The sequence below is a fragment of the Varroa jacobsoni genome, unplaced genomic scaffold (genome assembly GCF_002532875.2).
Source record: "Varroa jacobsoni isolate VJ856 unplaced genomic scaffold, vjacob_1.0 scaffold_1200, whole genome shotgun sequence".
NCBI classification, from domain to species: domain Eukaryota; kingdom Metazoa; phylum Arthropoda; class Arachnida; order Mesostigmata; family Varroidae; genus Varroa; species Varroa jacobsoni.
The window spans coordinates 342,346-352,779 of record NW_019214102.1 but is presented as its reverse complement, the minus strand read 5'-3'; positions in this window follow the sequence as shown (position 1 = coordinate 352,779).

Below are 10,434 nucleotides of genomic sequence, written 5' to 3'. Positions count from 1 at the left end.
TTCTCACCAATCCGTTGCTTGACTCTGACCTACCCTCTACAAAGGCGCACATCAGCTGCACCCGGAAGCACTTAGTAAAGGTGGCGCTACCGTCGACTGATCTGAAAGTACATCAGAGCTCGCGCACCCCTCACTCTTTTCAAGGCGCCGCCCATCACAAAGGGCGGTCTTTTGAGCTGGTTGCTGACTAGAATTTTGCGAGTCGCTCGCAATGGACATTGCTTTTTAATCGCGGATTGACAAAAGCTGTGTCACCCTAATGCACCGATGCCGGAATTACCAATAGACACCATGCCACAAAGGCTATGCAAGCTCATATGGCAATGTATAGGGTGTTTTTTTCTTTTAGTAATCAAGGCTAATTTAATAATTTCTATGTAATTTATTTCAGCAAGGCAGAGGTCTTTGTATTTGATATATATAACCAAGTGTGAAATAGGTAACATCATTGTATATAAGCGTGGTATTTTTGGTGATCCAGAGAGTTACAAAAAATCTCTGTCTAAATCAACTTAATATAGATCGTAGTGCTGCTGTTTCTAGTTACGTCATTAGTGACAATTTTTTTTGGTCACGCTATCTATTATTAGTTGCGTGATTACTAAACAGTACAAATCTACATACATTTGACTGGCGTCACATGCAAACTTTATGTGATGGAACTACGGTATTGGCTTCTATATAAGCCGTTCTATACGCACGCTGAGAAGATAAATAGATACCGGTGATTATTTAGCGAAGGATTAAAAAATATATACCTTCTGAGACATGTATTCAAAGATTATCTATTTCTTGCTCAAGTTAGCGAACACGTTAGACCGTTAACGCTACCTCTACCATTTATTACAGTTATATATATGCATTAAAAAGCTATAAATAGTCGATGGGCTGATGTTTTCGATCGATTCCATTACGAGATAAGATGCTTTAACACTAATTTCATGCTTTTAAATATATAACACTATATATTTTGTCTGTTTTTTTAGTGAGTAAGTATGAACGTGTTTGGGCAAAGCTCTCACCAGTAAGTATAATAAAAACCAAATCAACTGAATTTTTATCACTCTAATAATTTATATGGTTTGCAATATCGATTGCATTTCGCCCCCCATTACGACGCATACAGCTCCGTCTGTTGTACTTCTATTAGCAGATGTACAAACGATCGTTCTTAATAGTCGGAAATACGGTTTAATAGGACATGCAGGCCGAATTTAATGAGAAAATCCTTCAAATAATTACGGCAATGGCAGGCTTACTAGCAATAGCAGGTCGATATATCGTATCCAGGCTTAGAAAATGACAATTCGGATCCCGCTATAAAATTTTCCAGGAGCTGTTATACGAGAAGATCATGAGGTGTTAAACGTCATATTTCAAGATATAGGCCATGACACTCAAAATATGGATGCTAATATCAGATGATATGTTTATTTTTATTGGTTTATCCTTGAATCCTTCAATGAAATATCCTGGAAGTCTATGACGCTTATGTTTCTTTCATGTATTATCATTTTTGGAAAACTTATGGCAAGACTAAAATTGGCCAGTTCTAGTCTTAGGCACGATGCTCTGGTCTTCTTGTACATTCGTAACTTGTGTACAGTTATTGCTTCAAGGTTCTTCATTTTATTTTGGGTGACAGTTCTCAATATCCTCGTGTAACTTCAGCCAGTCTTTTTTAAATTTGTCCTATAATATAATATACTAATGAACAGTTTGGTTCGGTCGGGTAAAAACCAGTTTATCTTTTATTGCGATAATTCACGCGATGCTTTTTCACTATAGGTATAATATGGAAAAGTTAATAAGGCGAGAATTGCTGTTGGACACATGATATAAACAACAACTTTATCTCTTTTATTATATGAAATAAGTAAAAGTAAGTTTAGAGTTTTTCAAAGAGTGAACTTGTCGCTAAGAATAGAAACTTTTTCAGTTGGTATACAAGGAAGGCAGAATTAGCGTCGTTCATTAGCAGTTATTCGTGCGCAAAGCCAAAACTTATCATGAAGTGTTTGTTTATAACTATCGCGTCACACGTTTATATATATCACGCCTGAACGTAAATTACTGGTGAAATTCTGCATCTTGCTAATCTTTATTTATTTATTTGTTTGTTGTACTTTAAAAAAAATATTTGCCCTTGACCCCTGCACTATCGGACGATACAGGCGCTTTGGACAAGAATAAATTTTTAACCCATGTCCAGTTCTACTTACCTGATAGAATTTTATGCTTTCAGTGTATAGTAATGAGTCAAGCAGTCTACTCCACCCAGCCTGAGTACCTAATTCCATCGATATAGTAGTAGAACGAGACGTAGGTTCACTTTTATTAAATGTAGGAGCTGTTTCCCGACCTCATTTGTGCCTCCGAAGAACCTCTGAGAATAATTGATTACCAACAAGCTAGCTAATTGGGTTGAATAGCTTAATAATTGTTGCAAAAAAAGGCTCAAAGACGGAACTTTTATAATTATCATTGTTATTATACATGAGAATGGTGTTATTTTGTTTTACTTTATTTTGTCGCGTCACATGTGGCTGTTAGAAGCAAAGCACCTTTGTCTAACAAAAAACACTACAAACGCATATTATAGAGTCGGTAGACATTAGTGGAGTAAACCGCTCAGGCACTTTTTTGGGGCACGGCTGAAATGCGCTTCAGCGCGCTCATACCCACTGGGTCTTCCTTTAGCTTAGCGTTGAGCTCTCGACAGAGCAGCGATGCGCATCGTTGGCGCCCGGAATACGCAACCCTCTCTGAAGTTTGCTGAACCGCATGTCAATTTGTGTGTTTAAACCTGTGTCGAGTTCGAAACGTTTTTATTGTTCCTAGAATTCGAAGAACACTCACGAACGTAGTGCCACTCGGCCATTGTCGTTTTTCGTAACAGGGACGGTACAGATTGTAAGAATAAGATCGCTGAAGTGGATGTCGGATTTGCTAAAAACAATGTTGTAATATATGAGTCGCATCTATTTAATATCAATGGGTTAACTATCACTAATAAACATATATTCGAGTGTTTTTATGTCCATTATAATAACTATACTTAGCTCTATGTAAGGTCGTTTCTGAGCATTCATATTGCTCACTTCGTCCAATCGTATTAGGATATATATACCCTCTAACTTTTTCATTTTATTGTAAAGCAAAAAACTATTTCAAGTTTCAATCCCGGGCTCAGAGCAATGACCGCTTGATACGCTGTCTACAAAACCTCTGACCATAATTGCGACATAATCTAGCATATGATCATATAAATCTTACGGCTCTTCCATCGAAGACAAAGTTCCATTCTGTCATTTAGAGCATTTCAATATAGTTAATCCGCACTCTCATCTTCCCCTCTATAGTCGCTTAGATACAGACACTGATGAAAGCAACAACTGATGAAAGTAAAAGGTCTATTTGTATACTAACGAACGCCCACATTTGATATTGATGCTACTAAATACCTCGTCTATAGAGTCGAATGATAGCGTTCAAGACCGCGCGTGCGTGCATAGCGCGTACGCTGTATAAATGGTGCCCGCATGTACACCGCCAGTGTAAACAAACCCCGTGCCTCGCTTGAGACGTAACATTTTCATAGAAAACCCACAAATCCGTTGATTACAGTCCACAAATTAGTATATTTATGCCTGCCGTTACAACGGGTGTTTAAACCCGTTGTCCACTAGTTCCCGGTTTAGATTACCTGTCGTACGTACGTGTACATACGACAGGTACGATTAAATACGAAAAATTATTATTATCGTTGGTTATTTTCGAGAGCTTTTGATGAAATCCAGCCGAACCACACTGTGTGACCGTGCGATTTCCTTATAAATTCTAGATATAAGACCCTCTGTTCCTGTCAGGTCTTTGGAACAGCCATGCAAACAAATTCAGCATGCTTTCGTACCTAATATCAATTATCTATAATAATTTTTTTCCACATTTTCAATTTCGACCACATTATGTCCATAGTAATAATAATAAAAGCCTTACTGCTTGTGCCCTAATATTGGTACAGTTTAAGGATCTAGATCTACTCTCAAAGGCTTCCAACCAGCCAAAGAGCTGCTAGACTAAAAGACAACGATGTTACATCTCCAGTATTGTTAGAGCGTATACGTACAGAAGCGTTCGGTAGACAACCCATATGGCAGACGTAGCAACTGCTCCCATTAAACTCTATTAACTATTATAAAACTAATTACATTTCCACACTCAAGTCTTGTTCCCCACGGCTCCGTTTCCCACAGTGGCTCCCCCCGCGCTTTACATGAATTGGAGCATAAAATACAGCCTACACTTCATACATGAGGTAATACATATATCCACTATAGATAGACTCGGACTATGGCTTGAGTGTCCCGTCCGAAATCCGAACTTGAGTGGCCTGATGAAAAAGTCGATTACTATCCCGCACTTACCGTTGTCAGGCTGGCTTTGATCGATACCTAAAGTGCTCATTTAAAAATTTCAGTTGACAACAAAGTGACGCCTAACGTGCATTACACGATGGATCCTTCTCATCCACCAGCTTAACCGGTATCGAACCCTTGACTCATCAAGCATTAATAGCTCGTAGCAGCTAGAACTCCTCATACCTAAGCTCTGCTCAAATACTTCAGAGACAGCCTGCCTATGTTGCTCCTACCGTCCTTTAATGGACTAGCAGGTCGCCCAACGCGGAAGTGGACCCTGAATTGAGCAAAATTAAAATACCATTTGTAAAAATCTCAGTCGAGCGTAATTCGGTCCGAAGTCAGGCCGAAGCCTATTCGTAGCAATAAACCAATAGACGATAAACACCTATCGATCAATTTTGATTGTCTCAGCTGAACGCGTCGAGAACTTCGAGGGAGATAAGCGAGTGAGTGCCAATAGTCTAAATTAGATATCGAACACGGCTGGATGAACTAAACGCACATGTGTAGCAGATACAAGGAAACCTTTTGTAGGCGAAAATTTCTTTAGCGTAGCCATTGTTAAGCTCGTTGAGTACACGAGCTTGGCAAGTATCTGCGGTACACGAGCTTCGACCGAGTTACCCTTGCTATAGCCTCACAACCACGAGTAACAGATCTTCAGTCATTTCAATGGTGAGCGATCCGAACTATCAATAATTTAACTGTACCTCAAAAAGAACAAGCTCAATGTACAACATGAATCAGTTTGGGTCGTATCCGTAAAACTGTCCTGATCGCCTAACTCGGCAAAGGTATCCCACATAGTCCAATATATGTAGAGACCCATCGCAACGAGGCGATTATTGGCTGCATTAGCCGACAACAGTCACTGGTTGGCGCGAATTTATTCAAGCGTTGAGGTATCCAAGGTTCGATTCCTGACAGAAAATTTAGTGGTGCAAGTGAACTTCCGGTAGTCCCGCCGCCAAAACGTAGGAAAACACATGATAATTTTGAGCTCGGGCAATAAACAGGACTAAGAAATAGTGGTTCAATAACCCACCTGCTATCTTTGTGTGTCCGTTCGTTAAAAGAATCATATCGCTAACTGGTGTGGCTGGCCCTTCAAATGCACCTCTTGTCTTTCACAGAGTCAGAGGCAGGCCTTCCTACCCGTGGCCTTAGTTTACTTCTCTTTCGCAGAAACACTCAGCGATGTAGGCCTAAATCTGGACGACCTAAATACAATGCACGCACTCAGCCGTTTCCGTCGTGCGCCTTTCGCGTATAAATTGTGATGGCTCAAAAGTTGGCGATGCCTTTCGCTTTCGTTAGCTTTTACGATGCCGATGTCGGTATTGGAAAGGCCGTGGCTAGTCATTCGCACTAGCCTAGCTGATAAAGTGTGCTCCCTTGCCCAGTCCCGTTCTAGCCAGTTACACGGTATTGTTTTATTTTTGCCTACTGCTCACCGTCGCTCACTAAAGGCTCACGTATAAACTTGGAGCTCGACATGCTTTCTAAACCAGTCGCTGTCGACAGCTAATAGACTAGGAAATTGCCCACTCACAACTTTCCATTGAGATCTGCTTTTAAAAGCAGAAAAGTGCGAAACCTTGTTATTTTATCGAGTTTTAGCCCCACGGGCAACCCCAATTCGAAGCAAAATTTCACTTGGCGATCCCGAGCCCACAACTCGCGCAATAATGATCGAGCTTGCACGCGCTTCAACGATGGAGATATATCGCGTATTTTCTATACAGGGCATAATCACTATATATGTACACTATTTAAATATACATTTCGTGCACCCTTGTATGAGTAAGCGCTGGTCGCTTTCACTGCCTGGTTCGCTGAAACTGACTTTATATCTGGTCCGTCTTCAATAGACGTTTCTGATACTTCGTAGGTAAGTGGCCATCTCATGCCGATCATCTCTGCGTTATTATTCGCTGGTCTATTTAGCTGAGAGCCATCAAGCTTAAAAACGAATGATTGATTAAGACAGCCTCAAGCATGCCAGCTAGGTAGCTTCTAGTACCCGTGTTGGATTTTATATACAATGTGTTTGATTTGTGCGATTTCTTTAAGCTAGACGACCATTATATCTGCTTATATATCCCTATTTGGCCTTCTATTCGCCCTATCGTAGTGCGATCCTTACTTCATTATGATCCCAGCAGAGCGTGTTTCCCGCTCAAGCTTTTAGCTCAACACGGATTCCCGAAGGCCCTGCAGAAATCCTGTATTCAAATAGGCATCCAACTTCGACTCGAAAGCGGAGAATTCTAGGAGATAACAGATCTTTCACTGTTTAGAAACTCACACAAAAGAACACAAACGCAGGGAGTTTAGTTTTCATGTTGTTCAGTCCCAGCCTCCCGCTGAAGGGGTTTAGGGAGGTGTTAGTGAGCTGAAAGGCTTGTCCTTCTCAACTATAGGTTAACAACAACAGCAGCAACAACAAACAGAATTATGCCGCAGAACATTGCGAACTCGGCGGGGGAGTTAAGGCCCCTAGCGAATCCCTTCTACCATGAATAGCAACGAAAAACGAAGGCTCGGTAAATTATTTACGAAGATAAACAAATTGGACAGTGTGTCTATGTGGACGTGAAGGTTTGTAAGTGCGGTCCTTCCGACGATGAAAGGGAATCACTGACATGGCCATTGTAGATCGTTTCTTTGATGATAAACACAGCCCGCGTACCAACTTGGTTCTGTTCGCGCAGCCGCTGCTTACCTCTCTCGATTGAGTCGGTACGGATTGGGTTTTTCTGAAGAAAAGTATACTCTTGTTAAATCTGATCATGAATGCGGACTGTGTATCGCGTTTATCGGAACGGTTTTTTCCATTGCACAACTAGCTTTTTTCTTAACTTTACGGTACGTACGCTTTGTTTCGAAAGTGGTTCATCCAAAATCTTCGAGCCGAATAGATTCATTTTCTTATACTACTGGTACTACTACGATATGAAATAAAAGGAACATAAAGGAGTCACAAGTGTGTTTTCATTCGGATCACTTCTGGAGTTGTAGACGACATTCGCTCATAGAAAAATGCCTTTTCTAACATAATTACGTCTACAATAGCAAGGAACGCTTTCTAAAGAAAAACAACTTAATTTCGTTATAAAAACAGCTTGACCCGCACGTATTTTCATCCTTGTATATTACGGCTTTTTGTGGTTGCCCGTATCATCAGTGGTTGCTGGATCGGTTTGGAAAATGGGCTCGAGCGCGGAGGATGCTGATGACTGGTGAGTTGGGTATGTACCAGCTCAATGACCCCGGCTTGCGAGAAGAAAAAGTACTCTTGGCTGTTGTGTTCGACAAATAACCGTCCTTCCATTGACGCTCCCGACGCTCCATATCGCCAGTGCTATATACGAATGAGACAAACCAGTTGGCCACCATAGAAAGCGCAGCGCGGCTTATATCCTAGAAGGGGGGAATCGAGAAACAACAAGCATACAGACAAACAACAACGCACACGATTTACCTCGTCGGGGCGGCCTTTCTGCCAATACGCACTATGACGACCTTCTACAGCACATAAGGATGAATTGGATTTTTCAATTTTAGAACGAGAAAATTCATCATGGCACTGCCGCGCGCGTTTTACCATCACCTACGACTAGACTACGAACATCGTCCGCTAGATTATTTGCTCTTGGAAAACCGGTTTTGAGAGAAACTCCATTCGAGCAGGTCGTTTCAAGTCGAAAGCGTCTCCAACCACCATTGTAAGATCTCGTCGTAAGAGCGAATCGGGTTGTTTTCTATGCGTTTAGTTTCTAAAAATTTAGTTGTTTTCTAAACAACTAAATTTTTCATATTTTGTGTTTATCACAATGGGTAGACAGATCTCAACTGAGTCGTGACGTATAAGTCGAAGTTAGGGTAAACACTATTCGTATGAACTTCGTACGCCGGCGAAGTGTCACTTCTATTGTTATAATTGGTGTCCACTTGTAATTTATCTCGTTAATATGTTTTTTTTGGCATTTTGTCTTGTTATGTATTCAGGGTATGGAAAGTAATCTGACAACTGGAGCTTCAGCATCGATTTACGTATTTCTAGTGGTGCAGTGTTTGACACTGCATGATGCTCTACGAAGTAAAGCTCGGCTGAAGCCTCAGTTGGCTACCAAGCCGACTGTGTCTCAAATGGGACACACGGTTTCTCATAGCAGGACTAGTCATTTACCCCTTCCATGTAACCTCGCGAGTCGACCCCTTATATCCCGTGCCTTCGTCAATAAAACCGGTTTCTTCAAAAATCGCCCCACAAACAGGCGAGAGATCGCGGTGCTTCACCATAGAGCCAAATACAGGGCATCGGACCACTATTAGAACCTTTCGTGTTTTAACACAGTACGGCTACATGTTATGTTTCGAATATGATCTACGTCTAGTTATCATTCATTCTGTCGAGTGGACGGGTTTCACCATTGCGATTATAGTTAGGGTTTCCATAGGAGGCGACTTGCAAAGCGTGAGTATAATTGAAAGCTGAGTAAATTGGGGTTAAATAGAAATATTGAGACATGAAAATAGATTAGAGAAAGCACTGAGTAAAAATGTCTCACTATGCCCCCCTTCACATGACCCGCACTTAAGCAGGACTGAATAAATGATACATTACAAGAGTCAACGCTTCAACTTAGGCAATGCTATTCATGCGATCTTTATTGGGAGTAAAAAATAATTGTTTGAATGGCCCATCGAAAAATCAACTATAGCAGCTTGCTTCATAATAGAAACGAAAATTTTTTAAACAAAAACGTTAGCCTATTGAATAGTGTACAGGGAAAAGCATTATATGTAGATGTATAATCTGTGTGAAAAACAAGTATACATCTGACTCTTCCTCTGAGTTGTTTTGAGGATTTCGTGTAAAAAAAAAATGAAAGTACTTCAGCGAAGTATTTTACAGTAAAGTGTCATTCACAGAGGTCATATTTATTTAATGTAATTACTATACGCCGCAATTATATATCTAATTTGGCGTCGAAACAATCAGTTAGTAATTTTCGAAAAAAAAAAATGTTGTTAATCGGGAAATTAATATTTAATAGTAATCACGCGTCAAACGATATTAACAGGTCATAACAGGAGAAAAAACGACATGCAGAAAAATCCCCCCAGCAGAATTAGGCTGCATGCAAGCCAAAGGTCCCAAGCATGCGGAAGTTCAGCATGGTCAAAAAGAGGCGCTTTAGACAACCCGAATGTCAATCGATATTTTCCTATCTAAAAGGTCAACCAAGTTGGTATTAAAAACCAGGTGTATCTAAAACGGTTTCTAGAGCCCCTTTGGTGAAGCTTGAGCTCTTTAAATTGGAAACCTACGAACGACTTTCTGGTTTCCTTCGTAGAAGTTTTCCAGAGAAAACTAAGAGTAACGTAGACCGTTAGCCTCGGTCAAAAAAGCAAGTTTTTCATTTTATTGGCTCGACTAACGCGGACAGACTGGATAATTAGTTTATCTTCGCTTAGGTACGGGAAAATTGCGTGCAGTTTTTTTTTTGTCACGATGAGCTTTGCTCTAGAAGAAACTAGCTATTTTACACCTGAAATAGTTCGTTAAGGCCTTTGAATTCGAATGCCATCCCTTGTATGTATACAGGGTGGGCTAAAAGTATATTGACAGTTAAATTCAACTGTGCAACACATTTGTAACAGAGCCATTACAAGGCCTACCTATAAGACCATGTTTTGATGTCATAAGGTTAATATAAAATGCACTAGGTACAACAAAGACCACTGTGGCTCAAATGGTTTTGTTCAGTAATATCAGTAATATGCAATACTTCGACGTTATTCATGTAACTTATAGATATTCTCATAAAAAAAGCTGAAGAGGAATAGCTGAAAGTATCCACTCGGCAAAAGTCTCTCGTGTAATTGGCCCACCGACCAGTAGATGGCGCCACAGCATCATCAAATCCCGACGCCAGTCGACATGCGTCATATGGCTCTAACCTGCCGCCTCAATGTATTGCTTAACGTCAGCCGCGTAAGA